Source organism: Zootoca vivipara, chromosome 4, assembly GCF_965207765.1.
Source record: "Zootoca vivipara chromosome 4, rZooViv2.hap1.1, whole genome shotgun sequence".
Classification (NCBI taxonomy): Eukaryota; Metazoa; Chordata; class Lepidosauria; order Squamata; family Lacertidae; genus Zootoca; species Zootoca vivipara.
In genome coordinates, this window is record NC_142587.1 from 57,340,426 (window position 1) to 57,360,550 (window position 20,125).

General features: G+C 39.3%; 1 long non-coding RNA gene across 13 annotated transcripts in view; it reads right to left on the reverse strand.

The window, feature by feature from the left end:
- LOC118084639 (uncharacterized) overlaps positions 1–20,125 on the reverse strand; it is a 259,755-nt gene that overhangs the window by 99,379 nt on the left and 140,251 nt on the right. For 9 of the 13 annotated variants that reach the window (XR_015949588.1, XR_015949589.1, XR_015949591.1 and 6 more), the window contains one exon: positions 9,296–9,359. The exons of 1 other annotated variant lie outside the window; for it this stretch is intronic. This is a non-coding gene — a long non-coding RNA (uncharacterized LOC118084639). Of the gene's footprint in view, positions 1–9,295; positions 9,360–15,178; positions 15,360–20,125 lie in introns of all 13 variants that reach the window. 3 more of the 13 variants (XR_015949599.1, XR_015949600.1, XR_015949596.1) reach the window with 1 other exon arrangement.

A 20,125-nucleotide genomic window follows, 5' to 3' on the forward strand; every position in this document is an offset into this window, starting at 1 on the left:
GAACACAACAGTAAGATAGCCTCTTAAGCACAGCTAATCAATGTGGTGCTCTCCAGATGTTGCTACGGTAGACTACATTTCCCAACATCCCTAGCCAGAGGCTATGCTGATTGGGACTGATGGGAGTTTGAGTGCAACAAAACTCTGGAGAACATCTTGTTAGCCACCCCTGCTCTAAAGTAAGAAACATGTTCTGCTGATAGGACTCTTCTTGGAGTGAGGGCAAACTGACAAAATAAAACAGACTTGTTCGTAGATGAAATAAATAACTACAAATTTTATACATACAACAGAAATATTACAGTCTTAATCTTCTGAAAATAATGTCAACTGACACAAAGGCAGCTCAAAACCTGCATCACCCCAAACTGTATTATTTTTATAAGAAAATTTGGGGAAGTAGAAATGAATATAAAAATATTTTAAATGAAAAGGTTGTGTGTGCGTGGCTGGCATGCATCCCCCCAAAACACTGCTCCTTACAGAATGCTAGAAAAGCGTCCTTTACTCCTGTCAATCAAATGTTAAGCTCCTCTGAGCAAAGATCTATCTCAAGCCTAGTTCCTTTGTTGTTTAAATTGGTAAGTTGGGTATAGTATCAACTTCCACCCCTGGGATTCTCCAAAGTTATGGACCCAGAATAATGAACCTGAAATGGGGCAAGTATTGTGTACAATATATTTCAGTGTTTATATGTGTATAGATCAATTATTTTCTGACAAAAAGGTTACTTTATTTGAATCATGAATTTTTACAGAAAAATTAACTGGATTCAGTCAATATGATCAAAGTCATATTTTCTCTACAATTTGAGATATTTAATTTTTGTCCCACCATCAATCAGACATTTTAGAGCTCAAAATTAAGATTCCAATGTACTAGGGTTCAAAATTGCAATAATGGGGTTCAAGTTAATTTAGCCCCACTGTCCTCTATTGGTCTCATTTGATCTTACTAGTAGTGGGGCCTTGAAATCATGCTGTTGAGTGTGTTCACTTTCTTTGGAGTCTGAAAGCATTTTAAAGCACCTAATCAAAATGTTTGCGTTCCTGCTTGCGAAATTATTATATTTTAATTGGTGTTTGATTTGGCCCCATCTGCACTATGCATTCAAAACAGTATCATGCCATTTTAAACAGTCATGGTCGTCTCCCCCCCCAAAAAAAAATAATAATCCTGGGAACTATAGTTTGTTAAAGGTGTAGAGAGTTGTTAGGAGAACCATATTGCCCTCACAATCTGTAATTTAACACAACAATTCGTTTTCCCAGGAAGCTCTAAGAGAGGCATCCCCAAACTGCGGCCCTCCAGATGTTTTGGCCTACAACTCCCATGATCCCCAGCTAACAGTACTAGTGGTCGGGGAAAATGGGAACTGTAGTCCAAAACATCTGGAGGGCCGAAATTTGAGGATGCCTGCTCTAGGAACTGTAGCTCTGCAAAGGAAATAGGGATCTCCTAACAATTCTCAGCAATTGTTGATACAACAGAACTCAGACTGGTGCGTTTGACTTACCCTACCTTACGCCAGCTTTTATTCATTGCTGACTTCTGGCTGATCAGATTGGTTTGTTGTGTCTGACCCTGGTTTATATCACTTTGCAACTTCTCCTGCAATTGTCTGGGAATCTTAAGTGTGAGACCACAGTTTCTATGGACTCTGTAGTCCCGCAGCCTTTACAACGACCATTGGAACTCCTGCTGTTCTTTTCTTACAGAGCAGCACATTGCTGTGTCGACCACAGCAAACTATGGCAAGTTCTTAAAGAAATGGGAGTGCCTGATCACCTCATCTGTCTCCTGAGAAATCTCTATGTGGGACAAGAAGCTACAGTTAGAACTGGATATGGAACAACTGATTGGTTCAAAATTGGGAAAGGAGTACGACAAGGTTGTATATTGTCTCCCTGCTTATTTAACTTATATGCAGAATTCATCATGCGAAAGGCTGGACTAGATGAATCCCAAGCAGGAATTAAGATTGCCGGAAGAAATATCAACAACCTCAGATATGCAGATGACACAACCTTGATGGCAGAAAGTGAGGAGGAATTAAAGAACCTTTTAATGAGGGTGAAAGAGGAGAGCGCAAAATATGGTCTGAAGCTCAACATCAAAAAAACCAAGATCATGGCCACTGGTCCCATCACCTCCTGGCAAATAGAAGGGGAAGAAATGGAGGCAGTGAGAGATTTTACTTTCTTGGGCTCCTTGATCACTGCAGATGGTGACAGCAGTCACAAAATTAAAAGACGCATGCTTCTTGGGAGAAAAGCAATGACAAACCTAGACAGCATCTTAAAAAGCAGAGACATCACCTTGCCGACAAAGGTCCGTATAGTTAAAGCTATGGTTTTCCCAGTAGTGATGTATGGAAGTGAGAGCTGGACCATAAAGAAGGCTGATCGCCGAAGAATTGATGCTTTTGAATTATGGTGCTGGAGGAGACTCTTGAGAGTCCCATGGACTGCTAGAAGATCAAACCTATCAATTCTTAAGGAAATCAGCCCTGAGTGCTCCCTGGAAGGACAGATCGTGAAGCTGAGGCTCCAATACTTTGGCCACCTCATGAGAAGAGAAGAATCCTTGGAAAAGACCCTGATGTTGGGAAAGATTGAGGGCACTAGGAGAAGGGGACGACAGAGGACAAGATGGTTGGACAGTGTTCTCGAAGCTACGAACATGAGTTTGACCAAACTACGGGAGGCAGTGCAAGACAGGAGTGCCTGGCGTGCTATGGTCCATGGGGTCACGAAGAGTCGGACACGACTAAACGACTAAACAACAAGCACATCCACCTTTGACTTTACAGAGACACAGTAAGACATGATGAACCATTTTTAGGGGGCACAACTTGTATCTAAAACGCTCCTCACTTTCCTCATTGGTGTTCCAGGTGTGAACACAATTCAAAACCTGGGGGGGGGATCAGGAATGCACAGGCCAGGCACTTTCTGTGTGTCAGCTCCCCCTAAATTACAGTGTAAGAAACAAAGGTAGCATCCAAAACTGAATTATAGGAAGTACATATTGGTCTGTATGACATATTTAACATAGATGGAAATCAAGCCTCAAAATGAAGAAAAGAGAGAATTTGATAACCCTGAATTTATGGTGGCAAGTTATGGTGATCTTTAAAAGAACCAGCAGTTAATCACTAATGAATGTGAAGATGCACAGTTAGTGTTGCACAAGGCAGAGTCCACAGAAGAAATGCAAATGTGACATAATAAAAATCGCATTGCTAGAATCCTGCTTAGGCATTCTAATTAATTCATTGCCCTTCACCAGGTTGGTAGTATAACGTCCATTTATGGAGGCCTCTAATACAATTTAGAATCCTTATGTTCCAGGGTTCTAAATCAAGCCTACTTGAGTAGAAAAGGTTTTCCACTCTGGATATTTGCCTCTGACCTGCAGACAGTTATGAGGATGGAAACATGGGGGCTAGCACCACTTTAAACTCCACTTCCCCCCACATGATTCGCATTGTTTGTGCAAACAAAAAGCTTGAATAGGCATTGGATTTTGACCACAACTAGGAATGGAAGGGGGGACCCAGGTGGCGCTGTGGGCTAAACCACTGAGCCTAGGGCTTGCTGATCAGAAGGTCGGCAGTTCGAATCCCTGTGACGGGGTGAGCTCCCGTTGCTTGGTCCCAGCTCCTGCCAACCTAGCAGTTCGGAAGCACATCAAAATGCAAGTAGATAAATAGAAACCGCTATAGCGGGAAGGTAAACGGCGTTTCCATGTGCTGCTCTGGTTTGCCAGAAGCGGCTTTGTCATACTGGCCACATGACCTGGAAGCTATACGCCGGCTCCCTCGGCCAATAATGCGAGATGAGCGCACAACCCCATAATATGTAATTCATTCCACATATTAATTGCTTTTCTTTTCTCTTTTTATAGCTATAAATAATGTTGCATTTTAACTCAGATGATGCTGTGATGATCTGGAGATTGTGGGACAGATGTATGAAGAGACAAATGATCATTAAAAGTTACGGTATGACCTCATGACCAGATATAACTTCTAATGTACAATAATAAAACTACACAATCCTAGATGTCTTGTGAATAAGCAAGCATGGGATAGGAGCCTAGTAATACTTACTAATCAAGCTTAGTGAGGCTTCCTAGTGCATAGAATTTGACTTCACAGTAAACAGTGTTAGGATGTGCCAAATCAACAACTTTCCCCCTTGAGGAATGCAGTTCCATTCCTCTTTGCTGTGGGACATCCAGAGATCTTCTTTTAGAAGTATCTCATCCGCTAGAATATCACATTTTCCCAGCAATTCAAACATTGGTGTGCTTCTTCAGGTGTTGCGGGAGTAGTCAGTGTTAGCTATGAATGAGGTATAAAATTGCCACACATATTTGCATTTTTGCCAGAAAAAATAATCCTGGAGTTACTAAAAGGTTCAGTATGCTTAAAATGTAAACTTTATATCCATATGGCTTTTCTATCCAAACAAATCCCCAATAAAGCTATTCATTTCATAGTCTTTAACTACTTTCAAGTCAATATAGTTCAATGACAAATTGCGCCATTTAAAGATATTTGGATAAAAGTATGACATTCATTTTCAAATGGATGAGATGTAGTCTTACATTATGAAGTTGATGGAATTTGGGGGTGTAGTTTTTGCTTCTGCTGAAAACTACTTGGAAGGAGAACAGATAAATGATTCTCCTCCATTTATTTTGCTTAACTTCTTCTTGGAAAAAATAATATTCGTCTTTCACACTTCATTTGAAAGGATCCCATAAAATAGATCACTAGGTCTTATTGTCCAAGAGGAGTGGCTGCCTGAGCTAGCAACTCAGTTAGCCAATTTATAAAGTAGACTGTTGAATCACCTGACACAGATTCTCCCTGGAAATCAGTCTGTAGCAGAAACAGGGCATGAACCTGTATTCTCTAGATAATTTACTTAATTATGCATTCCCCAAAATATAATTTAATACATTTTCTGAAGGGGGAAAGGACTTTAATACAATTGTGAAACTGCAGAGTTTGAAGGAAACTTTCCAAACTAACATCACTGCACATTTGCTACAACGTTAAGGAACTTGTCACAAGAAATTTGGTACATTTCTGGCTGTAACTAATATTCCCAATCAAGTCATCTTATACCAAGTCATCTTATACCGAGTCACATCATAAGTCCTTCTATGTCAATATTGCCTACACCAAGGTTGGGTTAAACACCTGTGGCCTTCCAGGTGTTGTTTATCTCTGACTCTGACAAGTCACAGCAAACATGGCCAATAGCATAGGCCTCTGACAAAGTCCAAGTTTCAGATTTCAGTTCAGTATTAAATCAGTTTAAATTGAGCTTCAATTTTAAAAGAAAATCTTCATGGGAAGTTAATCCCCACTTCATCTCTACCCACTGTCTGACACCCCCCCCCCCCCCGAAAAAAAACATTTCCAAGGGAGCTAAACTTTTTAAAGTCCCTCCCTCTTTCAAATCCCTACTTACTATTATTTACTACCTGTGTTTTTCAGATGAGCGCCTTCTGCTCTAACTAGCTGCAACAGAACCTGGGAAAAACTAGCCAGTGCTAGAAATGTGGAACAAAATAGGTGGGAGCCCACTCCCAGGAAGTCCTAGTGACAACACATCAATGTAGCAAGTGAATAAAGCAACCGAGCAAGTTCAAAAACAGGATAAGGAGGTCAGGGCAAACAACTATGCCCCTTCCCTTTGTAACTTAACAAAACTCAAGTTTCCAAGTGAACCAAATACAGTAAGTTAATAGGATGGTGGGATTTATAATACAAGGATGAATTAGTCATCCTTGATCTATGCTTACTGGTAGCAGCTGCCCATGTATTTCACAGTGCTGACTGGAGATGCCAGGGATTGAGCCTAGGACTTAGAATCATAGAATCATAGAGTTGGAAGAGACCACAAGGGCCATCCAGTCCAACCCCCTGCCAAGCAGAAATACCATCAAAGCATTCTTGACATATGGCTGTTAAGCCTCTGCTTAAAGATCTCCAAAGGAGACACCACCACACTCCTTGGCAGCAAATTCCACTGCCGAACAGCTCTTACTGTCAGGAAGTTCTTCCTAATGTTTAGGTGGAATCTTCTTTCTTGTAGCTTGAATCCATTGCTCCATGTCCGCTTCTCTGGAGCTTCTCTGGAGCAGCAGAAAACAATCTTTCTCCCTCCTCTATATGACATCATTTTATATATTTGAACATGGCTATCATATCACCCCTTAACCTTCTCTTCTCCCGGCTAAACATACCCAGCTCCCTAAGCCGTTCCTCAAAAGGCATCGTTTCCAGGCCTTTGACCATTTTGGTTGCCCTCCAACACGTTCCAGCTTTTCAGTATCCTTCTTGAACTGTGGTGCCCAGAACTGGACACAGTACTCCAGGTGAGGTCTGACCAGAGCAGAATACTTCTTGGATGCAAAGCAATTGCTCTCCCACTGAGCTGCGCAACCCAGAACTATTGATGCAGCCTAAGGCTTTCAGTGGCTACTAGCCATGATGGCTAGCTAGCACGTCCGCTATCAAGGTAATATGCCCCTGAATAGCAGTTGCTGGGAATCACAAGTGGGGAGAGTACAGCCCTGCTGGCAGGCTTCCCTTGGGCATCTGGTTGACACCCGTGAGAACAGAATGATGGTCTAGATGGGCTTTGGTCTGATTCAGAAGGAATCTTCTAATGTTCTTAAATATCCATCTGGCTTCCGGTATTGATGTTTGTGTTCTAAGGCTATGATACAATATTCACATGCCTGGGAGTAAGTCCCATTGAACTCAATTAGACATACAGCTGAGTAGGTATAATTATAGGTATCCTTATATGATTCTTTAACAACATCCATTATCCATGGATAATATTAACTCCTAAATTAAACTTTAGCAGAAGAGCAGTGTTTCTTTTGGCTTTGCATCTTTAGGTTACTTCCTTTGACATAAACTATAAATAAGAGTTCCATTTATTATGCCCTGCAGGCCGGACACTCTATATAACTGTAACCACACTAGCTGGTTTTTGTAGTTTGAATCTAACACACCAGGCTATATTAAAAACAAACTGCATTTTCTTAATTTCTTCCATAAGCCCTTGCCTTTCACCTTTTCATCTCTTTTCCTTCCACAGTTTGCAATTGTTTTTTTTAAAATGGAACTTTCTTCCGCTTTCATGGGAATTTCTCTCATAACACATCAATACACCAAATCCCTTTTCTAGCAGAAATACCTACCAGAAATGTATTTTGTGATGAAGATTGGTTGATTGTGTGTGTGTGTGTGTGTGTGTGTGTTTGCACACAAATTTTTGCAGGAAAGTAGCCCATTCTGGAGCCACTATGTAAAGGAAAAGGAAATATATTTTGGAACAATAAAAACTAGATTGCTGTTAGTTGTGTCCTGAGAAATTTCACTCTTTTGAAGACCATTTCACATTATTCCATAAAGATCTCTTTATGCCAAAGGAACATTGTGGGAAATGTAGCCATCATAGTCACTACAGAAAATCCTGAAGAATAAGCATGTAAGCAACAGGCCTATGGCATAGCTGCCAAGTTATCCCTTTTTTAAAGGGATTTTTCCTTATGCTGAATAGGCTTCCTCGCGAGAAAAGGGAAAACTTGGCAGCTATGCTATGGCTGTAAAACACAACATGCATTGTATAGTAAGGAAATAACCTGCATCAATACAGCACATATTCTGTATGAGAACTGATTTCTTTGGACCACTAGATGGCAGTCACTTCAACTTAATATAAACGCAAATGGTTGCCACATGTGAAGAAAACAATGTATTCTTTGTGTTTGAAACTGTAGCAAGAAAAAATTGATTTTAACCTTCAGAACTGTTTCTGGAGCATGACTAGCTAATGTAGATCAAGCTATGCACTCATAGCTAACCTTAAATCAAGCATGTGGTACATTTATAGTATTTTATTTTACTTTATTGAATATTAATGAGTTGCAGTTTCAACTGCATATGGAAATATTTCATCACCATAATGGGTCCGTGAACCTTGAATGTGACACATCCCAGCCTACAGACATCAATTCAAGACTTCTGTGATGATGCCAAAATTTAAAACATATGAGAATTGACAATTTTAGATCTATATTGCATACTCAACATGGTTATGAAAACTAATACCAGCATATCCAAAATAACAGCTATAAACAGCAAGCCAAAATATAGCTCAGTCTAGTTCTTGAAAATTAATACAATAAAATAGTATTGTATGCATATAGCACTTGTATGTGCCTTTATGAATACTACCATAACTACATGTAAAGTAGCCCATGATAGGGTCATCAAAGGAGCTGTGTGGGGCTTCACAGACCAAAACTAACACCTAAAAAATGGATTTTTAGTCAAATCTGGATTTTTTAGCCAAATCTGGATCAGACTTTTTTTTAATATGTTGTATTCTGCCTTGTTATATTTTGTATGCAAGTTTGGCTTATAAATTCCTGAATTATTAAGTAAATACCAGGCCCTCCAAGTGTCCCTATTTTCCAGGGACGTCCCTGTTTTGGAGAAGCCATCCTGGTTTCTGATTTGATATCAGAATGTCTCACTTTTCCTTAGGATGTCCCTATTTTCACTGGATAAATGTTGGAGGGTATGGAGCTTTCCGACCCCTGAGCCACCCGAAGGCAATCCTGTAAAGGGAAGTTTTTTTTAATGTTTACTGTTTTTATAGATGTTGGAAGCTGCCCAGAGTGGCTGGGGCAATCCAGTAAGATGTGTAGGGTATAAATAGTAAATGGGACGTCCCTATTTCCATTGGATAAATGTTGGAGGGTATGAAATGCTATTAGGCCCAATTGCTAGACCACCAAAACCACTGGGCTCTGCTTGCTGGTGCCACATCACAGATATGGTCTGAAGGCACAGGAGGCCACCATCTCGTTGAAGCTAAGCAGGTTTGGGTGTGGTCAATGCCTGGATGCACGACTGTCTGGGAAACATTTGTACACCAGTTTGGGTACAAGATGAAAGAAAGGTGGGATTAAAAAATTAAAACAAAAGTTGTGGGTCTGCTCTTAGCTCCTTTCTCTTGCATACCAGGCTTCACTTCCAGACTCCACTCAGATACCAGAATAGTTGATCTCAATAACTAGCTAGCTTAGCAAGGCCAGAGATCATGAGAGGCTTCCCCATTAGCATGCCCTTCACTGTGCAGTCTAAAAAGCCCACTGAATGTGACTTGCCTGAGGACAACATAGTGTGAAGTTGCCACCACTCCACATATACTTTTATTTATACTTTAAAATAAGGGTATTATGAGCTTACCTCCAGTTTCTGAAATGGCAGAAATCTAGCTCTTTTAAAAAATGTCTTCAAGGCACCCAGACATCTAAAAAAGGTGAAATGAATTCAGGTAAGCAGAGTCACCAAATAACTCATTCAGCAATCTTCTGTGAATATAATCCAGCGCTTCATTGTAAAACAACATCTTCAATGTGCTTTGATATTTTAATAGGAAATCAAGACTTTGCTATGATTTAAGTCTACTTGGTAGGCTAGTAGCACACCTAAAGGCAGGTTAGGACCAGTCCTCCTTTGGGACATGGCTTATGGATGGTTCTGCTTAAAATTATTATGTGCTTCTGCAAACTTTGTATATACTCCAAATCTGCTGCTGTTTGGGTTACATAAGAGTGGAATCACAAGTGAAGGTCAAAAATATAATACTGTACAAGGTTAGAGAATGGCTTGTGGGGACATGGAAGCAGGCTTATTTACTGGTGGCACCAGAGTTGTGGAAAGCAACTCAACTCCTGCTGAAACGAGAGGACCCATCTGAACTGGCAACCTCCTCGCTTTCCCTTGAACTCTTGGCCCAAGTCTCCTTTTAAAATTTATGTGCTGTTTCTAAAGGAATTGTTTCATTGCATGCCTTTGTATGGATGCTTACATTTTAATGTTTTAATTGGACTATTTTAATGGGCATCTTAATTAAGTTCTCATTTTAACTATTCTGTATTGTTACCAATGTCATACAATTGGCATTCCTGTTTTGGAAACTTCTTAGAAGTCATCTTGGCATTAAGCAGTATTTAAAATTAATTCATTAATAAACACTTATGCATCTGGCCCTCATCCAATTAGGTATGTGTGGCATGAAAGGCTGCTTCTGCGTGTGTTGTGTGGTTCCTACTCGGATGGGCGTGAACATGCAGATGTGTGGAAGGAGGACTAGACACATATGTATACAATTTGTGATATACAAGCCAAAAAGTTACAGCTGAAGTTCTTTAAGTATACAGCTATGAACTCCCTTAAGATAAACTATTACTTGAAAGTAATATCAATGGAAAACAAATGCTTTTTGCAATTTAGAATTTCAAATTTTAACCTAAGAAGGATGTGAACTGAAAATGTGTAAGCCCTGTGGTGAATCAACACTAAATTAAATCTGATTTCATCCATCATTTTACATGGAGGAGCTGAAAAGTAAGTCCTTAACAGGAAAAGGAGCTGTGGAGAGGCTAACAGGCTGTAGTGCACTGACCATGCCATAGCAACACCTCTGTCATAGATTGGCTAAGCTTCAATATTGTACTGTGCTTGTGTCAGAGAACCTTCCAGTTCCATCTGGCTGAGCTACAATTATGATCATGAAGTTTATAATTACATTTGGCATTACATTTGTTTTTGCAATTCACCTTAACAACAATAGCACCAAATCAGTAGGTGTAGCCAAGCCTGACTGGGACTGTTGCAGGAAAGGTCGGCTTCCCTCCTTGCCACAGTCTCAACAAAAATCGCCTCTCCTGCCATTTGCTCCCATTGGGATTTTCAGTGGGGTCATGGTGAGGAAGGAAAGGGTTAAACCACTTGCCATCTTCCAAAGTCCCTACACCTATTTTGTTTGTTTTCTATCAAACAATCATGTTAAATGCAAAAAAAAGAAAAGCACTGAATGTAGTGGGTAGTTTGACCCAAAGTTATTACAATGTTTGTAGTTCAGGAACTCAGCTATACAGCCACAAATAAAATGTTTAAAGTGCGATATACAATGTGACACTAGATGGCGATGGTGAGCCTTATGGAAAATTCAATGTACTGTATTTTTAAAAACGCTTCTTCTTCTTCTTCTTCTTCTTCTTCTTCTTCTTCTTCTTCTTCTTCTTTTCTTTTTTTTTTAAAAAAAAGCATTTTCAGAATGGTTTTTATATGTGTGTAGTTTCCACCCAGCTCAGGTTCAGTGAAGGAAAATGAAGTTGTCAGTTTTGCTACTATTATCATTTCAAACAGGGATGGGGAAGCAGTGACCTTCCAGTGGTTGTTGGGCTTAAACACCTATTTGTTCCAGCAAGTATGACCAGGGTCAGGCAGTATAGGATTTAACCTTGCTTTAAAGAAATGGCAGGAGTGGGCTGTACTTTGGAAAGAAAGCCCAGGATGTGTGAATTCTAAGGAGGCTGGAGCACGGGAGCAAGTGAGACATGGGCTGAGAAACAGGAACCTGAAGAAAGAATAACTGAAAGAGAAGGAAAGGAGACCCAAAATGGATAAAAATGAGATCTGTAGAAGCCTTGTAGCGCTTAAGGTCAGAGTGGTGGTATGAGGACAGTGATCAGGCGGCCGGCTATGAGGCTGACTAGAAACAGTGATCAGGCGGCCGGCTAAGAGGTTGACTAAACGAAATGTGGAAAGGTAAAACTTGAGGAAGGGACAAATGTGGTAGGGACAAAGAAATAAGGGAGCTGATGAGAAAGTAGATCTGGGCTAAAACCTCAGGTTTTTGGTATGGACATGAAGGAAGAGGAAAGATAAATGAATAGTGTACTCTTATATATGTTGACTCACAAGTAAATCCTGCTGAGTAATGAGGCTTCCTCCTAGGTAAGTGGAGATAGGATTGCACCCTAAGGGAGGTTTGAAGGACTTAGGGACAGAAGGCAAAGGAGCCTAGGATTATTAGATCTAGAAAGTGACATGGCTGCTGTATAAAAGGGGAATCCAGCCAATTGAGAGACTTCTGTTGCCTCTGCAACCCTGTGATCTGACAACCCTAAGAGGGAAACAAAGGCTAAGAATGGAGGAAGGGGAAGATTATGCATATTTGATTTTCAACATATTTGATTTCAATAGCTAATTGTCAGACTTCTAATTATAAGAAATATTCTTGAATCTTCAAACAAAATTCTCCTCCTGTCATTATTTTTCTCGCTATACATATTTTTTTTTTAGGCTTCCTCCTTTTTCTTTTCTCTGATTTTCAACAGTCAAAATGTAATCCTATGTGTGCCTTCTTAGGAGGAAGCCCAATTGAGTTCACTGGGACTCTGAAGCAAGCAAGTACAGTATAGGAATGCAGCCTCTTGCTCTTGAACTTTCTCAGCCACTGTCTGTTCCTCTTGGGGGGCTCAGAGAACACTGGGCCAAGGAATTAATATTGTGCAATGAAAACTAATGATTAAAGCTCATAGACAATACAGAAAATCAATGGTCAAAGATTAATAACAAAAAATATATAATTAATATCTGCTGAAAAATGTGGGGGTGGATCAAACTAGAAGAATCCTGAGCAAATTTACATACAATTAATTGAAACAATGATTACATGATGATAATTTGAAATGGCCCTGTCAGTCTATTTTTTGCCTGTTTCAATTTCACATATGTTCATTCATTTAGTTTTTCCATCCCATTTCTGTACTGATGTTTTCTGCATGAAATTAGTATGTAAATACACATATATTTTTCTTTTATTAAAATTACATATTTAAACACATATTGTTTTGACTTTACACAACACAAAACATATTTTCTCCTAAAATATTTTTAATACAACTTGCCATTTTTTTGAGCCAAGAATTCACAGAATTTGGAGATCTGTGAAATCTGAAGAATAACTACATTGCAATCCCCACATTGTTCCAGGTGGAGGTTATCTGGGAGATCCAGGAGAAGGTGGTAACGATCAGAAATTCAGTTCCTCAAGCATCCAATTTATTTATTCCTCCTTATTGTACTACTAAGTACAATGCTACGGTCTAAGTAGCATTGTACTTAGTAGTACAATAAGGAGGAATAAATAAATTGGATGCTTGAGGAACTGAATTTCTGATCCTTATAAGATCCTTATCAGTTGTGATTATGTGGCAAACCAAATCATTCTTTTGGAATATGCTCTATGCCTTGCAACACTGGGAAGTGATGGACTAGTTGCCTTGACAACAGGGGTACACTCCCTTTTTATTGTAAAAAGTGACATAAAATTTTTGCTGTACCCTAATTCAAATTATAGTAGGAACTTAAGTGTACACCAGCAAGTTGTAATAAATGTATGTAAGGCATTAATGTAAAAATCAGCCAAAGTAATTGTCAAGATGTTAATGGACTAAGAATTCTGATCAGACTTTTTGACCTGATAAAGTGCCCAAGAGGTATTCTGACATGACATTTTTTAATATGATATTTTGCATCAAGGGCCCTACAGTTATCATTTCAGAATGAACTTTAGCTTGAAATAGTCTGCACCGACACAAGTATCAGCTTCTGCTATACGACATCATGTTCAAAATCAATATAACATCACTAAACTAACATGATGTTGTCACATAAATATGATTTTCCCACATTGAAATAACACAAGTTCCCATTCGAAGAGTACAGTGTCCAGTTTCCACAAGACGGGGCACCAAAGCTACTGTGAAATCTCTCACTAAGAGACATAGGGGAAGGGAATCCTGGTCAAGACACGTAGCTACTGATAGCCTTACCCTCCATCAATTTGTGTAACCTGTTTTTAAAGCCAGCCAAGTTGTTGGCCATAACTTCATCTTGTGGGAGCAAATTTCATGGATTGTACTGTATGAAGGACCTCCTTTGTGTGCCCCAAATCTTCCAACGTTCAACAGTCCTGGGTTCCAATATTATGAGGGAGGAAAACTTTCCTCAATTCACTTCTCTACACTATACACTTCCCCCAAGCTCACCCTTTAAAAATAAAAATAAAAATCTTCATAAAAAGGGTTGCTCCATCCAGCCATTTTGGTTGCCCTTTTCTGAACCTTTTCCAGTTACGCAGTGTCCTTTTAAAAATGAACTGCCTGGAACTGTACTTAGTAGTCCAAGTGTGGTCACGCCACAGTTTTATAAAACATTATTATATTGGCATATGATGGAGGCTTTCTGATCTCCCTAATTTGTATTCTATTGCTCCCAGTCTACTACCAATGACAAAGGATAGTTGATTAGTTTACTGTCCAATCATACATCATCATAAGGATAGAGTGTTACCAGCTGTCATACACAAAGACAAGTAACAGAAACCCCATCCGCATGTAATTGCAGAATCTGTCTATTATCTTTGAAAATTCTTGGAGAACAGGTATGGTCCCTATAGACTGGAGGTGGGCAAATATTGTTCCCATCTTCAAGAAGGGGGGAAAAGAATACCCAGGTAACTACCGACTAGTGAGCTTCACACTGATACCAAGAAATGACCTAGAGCAGATAATGAAAGGGTTAGTCCTTGAGCACTTAGAAAAAGATGCTGTGATTACTAAGACCCAGCATGGCTTTCTCAAAACAAGTCATGCCAGACGAATCTCATTCCTTTCTTTTTTTCCTTTTTGATAGTTACTATTTTTGTGGCTCAGGAGAAAGCTGTGAACATAGTATATCTTGAGTTCAGTAAGACTGTTGACAAAGTTCCCCATGATTGCCTTGCAGAGACACTGAAAGGAGATATGCTAGTCATCTTCCAATATCTAAAGAGCTGTCATATGAAGCATGGAACAAGGCTAGGATCTTCAAGTTACAAGAAAGGAGATTCTGACTAAACATCTGGAAGAACTTTCTGACAGTAAGAACTGTTCAGTAGTGGAGCAGACTTCCACAAGAGGTGGTGGACTCTCCTTCCTTGGAGGTTTTAAGCAATGCTTGGATGACAATCTGTCATGTATAATCTAGTTGAGATTCCTGCCTTGCCAAGGGTTGAACTAGATGACCCGGGGGTATCAACTCTACAAATCTATGATTCTATGATACTAATTGGGACGCGAGTGGTTCTGTGCGTTAAACCACTGAGCCTAGGGCTTGGCAATCAGAAGGTCGGTGGTTAGAATCCCCACAACAGGGTGAGCTCCCGTTGCTTGGTCCCTGCTCCTGCCAACCTAGCAGTTTGAAAACACAAAGTGCAAGTAGATAAATAGGTACCACTCTGGCGGGAAGGTAAACGCCATTTCTGTGCGCTGCTCTGGTTCACCAGAAGTGGCTTAGTCATGCTGGCCTCATGACCCGGTAGCTGTACGCCGGCTTCCTCGGCCAGTAAAGCAAGATGAGCGCCACATCCCCAGAGTCATCCATGACTGGACCTAACGGCCAGGGGTCCCTTTACCTTTAAATAAATAAACATATTAAATAAATAAACAAACACTTTGTACCATTAATTTGCCTACTTGTTGTTTTTTACTTGGTTCTAACAACAAGGTCTTTATTTTTCTAAGCATGCTTAACAAAAAAAGTAAATAATATAGTGATAGAAACTAGGTCAAGTATAATAATAATAATAATAATAATAATTTATTATTTATATTTATATTTATATTTATATTATTTATACCCCGCCAACAGAAATACTGTTGGCGGCTTCCAACAGAAATATTAAAATACACTAATTTCTTAAAGATTAAAAGCTTCCCTAAACAGGGCTGCCTTCAGATGTCCTCTAAAAGTCTAGTAGTTGTTTTTCTTTTTGACATCTGATGGGAGGGTGTTCCACAGGGTGGGTGCCACTACCGAGAAGGCCCTCTGCCTGGTTCCCTGTAACTTGGCTTCTCGCAGCGAGGGAACCACCAGAACCCAGAAGTGGGTTCTCTAGAAAGAAATGTGGTGCTGTGGGATACTCAGCCATGAAAACAGCTTTACAGGCTTGAGGGCAGGCAGCTCTGTTGTCAGGAAGAACTCATAGGACTTTTAAGACCTAAGCATTTTTCCAAACAATGTGGCCAAACTAGAAAGGTGCTGCTACTATTTTTACATTACAGAAAGAAGTGCAAAAACTGAAAGATTAAGGCTGAAATCTTAGGCATACTTGCCAGGAACTGCTCTCTCTTTGGCTACTATAGACTTTCACTGAAGACTAGTTTTCATCACTTGTTTCTCTCTACAACTACTCTGCAGTTCATGGAATGTTAGTTCATATTCAACTCTTAAAAGTAGACGTCCTTTCAGACTCTTCTTGACGTGGTAGGGTACCTCTCCTACTATTTCCTCATTGCTGGCTGGAGATAATAATAGTTTCCATTTTTGAGAGGAGCTGAAAACTAGAGAAAGCATGCCAATACCGTAGTTGCTAGGGATCCCCTAACACTTCCAAATTGTTTCCAGAAACTGAGAGCCCAGGTACACCCCTCTTCTAACAGCAAACTTAAAGGGGTGAGTGCCAGAAGGATTGAATCCAAATTAGGGTGTCAAAGAAACAAGAGGGCAGTATCAACAGGTCATCCCAAGGTTTCCAGAACTACAAAAATACTTTAAGAAGAAAAAGTTCTAGGAACAAATCCCCTTAAAACAGTGAAATATGAACTGAACATGTTAAGCAACCATTAAATGTTGAGAAAGTTTTTGGGGTGGGGCAGGCACCCCCAAACTCGGCCCTCCAGTTCTTTTGGGACTACAACTCCCATAATCCCTAGCTAACAGGACTAGTGGTCAGAGATGATGGGGATTGTAGTCCCAAAACACCTGGAGGGCCGAGTTTAGGGATGCCTGGGTTGGGGGAACCAAGCTGTGACAGTAAAATGCCCTGCCTGAGCCCCTTGCATTTTAGCAGTCTAAAGGTGGGCATAGCTACGTAGCTGGAACCTTGAACAGGGGCATTTAGGTTAGGGTCCCATATGCACTACACATTTAAAGCAGTATCATACCACTTTAAACTGTCAATCCACCCCCCACAAAATCCCAGGAAGTGAAGTTTGTTAAGGATGCTGAGTCGTAAGGAGGCCTCTATTCTCCTCACAGAGCTACGATTCACAGAGTCCCCTGGGAAGATTTATTGACTGTAAAACCTCTAGGGGAATTGTAGACCTGTGAAGGGAATACGGGTCTCCTAACATCACTCAGCACAAACAAACCACAGTTCCCAGGATTCCTTGGAGTAAGCTATGACTGCTTAAAGTGGTATGACACTGCTTTAACTGTTTAGTACAGATGGGTCCTCTGAATGAAATTTACCCTTTGTCACCTTGTTCAGCAAATTCCACCAATATCAAACCATGAAAGTGTAATATGTAGCTAGGCTATGTGTTAAGATTACATATTTTGAGACAAAATTTTAAATCTGTACACTGCAATACACCTCATTCTAGTTTATCACAAGGTATGACACAACTTCACCTACCCTAGGGCACATTAACTGGCCAATTACAATTCATTACTATGAAACTTGGAGATCACTGCGCCCACACTAGTGATCATTCTACGACACTGTTGATCTAACTTCCCTTATAACACATTTATATAAACAATGAAGCTACTCCATGGATAAGAGATATCAATATCCAGAGGATATAATATGGCAGAAGAGTGTGGATGGCTTGAAAGGGTATACACAGCACAAGTAGTCCCATACACATAAATATCCTCATGTCCTCCAATGACTCAAAAGTTTTAAGAATGTATGCCATTTTTTAAATCATGTTTATGGTTTGAGTCCTGCTAAAAGGCATAGTATATATATGCACTACAATACTAAACCACTGCTAAACATTATGGCATCACCAGGTTCTGTCTTTTTTATATATATATAAAAAAGGAAAATGAAGCCCTGTTCTTAAAGCACACACAACACAGATCACATAAACCTTGCATTTGGCTGCATACAAGTTAGTTTTAAAAAATATCTACAGGCAAAATACTTCACATGCAGTCTTTTGTCTAAAGATTTTTTATTTGGAACTAATAAATACAACCATATAAGGCTTCAGCTGAACAGTAAGAATGGTACATGCATCACTGACAGTAAGCACATTTTTATGTTTGCAAATCTATAGTTATTTGGTGCTGTATTGCAGGGATAAAAAATTAGAAGTATCTCATAACAGTCAGTATAAAATCGAAGTTTATTGTTTCTTGGTTACATAAGGAATAACGCATTATCCCATAATTAGTATAATACAATATATCAGTATCATTAAGTCTCATGAAAAATAAAAAACCTCACTCAAACTAATTAAGTTAAGTTGAATCTGCAGAACCTGCATAATCATAAATTATCTGATGAACACTAATGGTTCCTTAGACAACATGACAATTGTTAGCATTTATGTTACATTTAGATTTCTCCTAAGTGTTTGGATATATTTGTTTTGTCTGGTCCTCTTACTGCCTCCTGTTCCAAATGATATACAGTACTAAAAGACTCCCCTTCTCCTTGAAAAGCATGGCATTATCATTATTCAACTAACTGTATTGCCATCCAAGCATTCTTACTTTCAAACACACACCATGGAGCTCCCAGTTATAATACTTTATAATGTACCTTGAGAAATGATAGTGCTTTACTAAATATTAATCACTTTAATTTAAATTCTATAATTATGCATTCCATAAAAAACTGTCATAAACATATTGGCACAAACTTTACAGATACTCAGTAGAATCTATATTATCCAGTATATCCAATCTATATTACCCAATATATTATCCAACACAAATATTTCCATATTATAAACATGACCTTACAGGTTTTGGTAACCAAGTCATTTTCCCAATTCTGTGACTCCACAGAAATAATTAGATGCTTAATTAAAATAATATTTTGCTAACGGTGTTCTAGTACTCTAAATATGTAATATACCACAAGGGTAAAAAATAGTTAATATTTTTAAGATTAACATACTGTTATCTTGGACATGGCTGTCCAAAAATATATACCTTATTCTGGAGTAAACAATATTTACATTTTCTTTATAAAAAGAAAAACCATTAACTGTAGATTTAAAGCAATTAAAACAATGCTGTATCCATTCTGCAAACCATTTTAGAAAGATCAAGGTTGACAAAATAAGTAAATGAACCAAAGATGTTTTGGTCAAGTAAACATTACGAAACTACCCCCATTCTGAATAATGATTAAAAAAATCTTAAGAAGAAAATCCATTCAGAGTGGTAGAGATTAAGTATTTTCATGCTCATCAAACTTATAATAATTGTTTAGATTGAAAGAAAAGCAAAATCTTATTAGGCATTCACTAAAGCTTTCTTAACAAAAGGGCTTGTGGCCCTTTCACACACAAAACCCTTAACCCTTGACCTTTTCTCAGTTAACAGAATAAGAACACTGAAAATATTACGTATCATATGAATGTTTGTTTTGTACAAACACTCTTCTCCATCTACTCTTGGGTAAGAAAAAAAGTCCTCTATTTGAAACAGCACAAGCCTGCTTCTTAAGTCATGTGACTTTTTTTTTTTTTTGCTAAGAGCCATGTGCTCGCGTATCATTTTACTCTGAAATATCTATGCGGATTTCAGCTCAACCTGCCTTTGCTTATAATGCATGACATGGGCTGTGAGGGAGCATGAGAACCATCTCTCTTAAAAGCAAGGTTCTCATAGTTGGCCTGTAACCATGGAAGCAGATGCTTCTTCCTTCTCTTTCTTTCTTTCTTTCTTTCTTTTTCTTTTTTGCCTTACCCCTCCTTACCTCTTTGCAGCCACGAGCGGCTCCCTATTGTTAAAAGAGGTACGCCTTGATTTTTCTTCGTTGTGACCGAACTTGTCTCTTCTTCAAAGGGCATGATGCTGCAGGTCATCGGTCTAGACTGTTTGCACGGTCCAGAGAACAGCCTTGATGTAACCCTTGCTCCGTCTGTGCCACACCACCAGCCGTGCAACTGCAGACTGTGGGGGGACATTGGAGATCTGTATTTGAAAAGAAGTCCGTCTGATTTTGCCATTGTGCCTTTTCACTCATCGATCGAATGAATATCGAACCTTCTGTCGTTGCATGTGTGAAATAGATAGCTTAGCAAGCAGTTTTGAGCCCAAACCTGTGCAAAGGGCCAAACTGTTTCCTTTACTCCCAAGTAGTGTTCTTCATTAGATATCTGTTTCTCATTTATTTTATCCAGTTACATATTGATGTTATGCTTCTTCTGT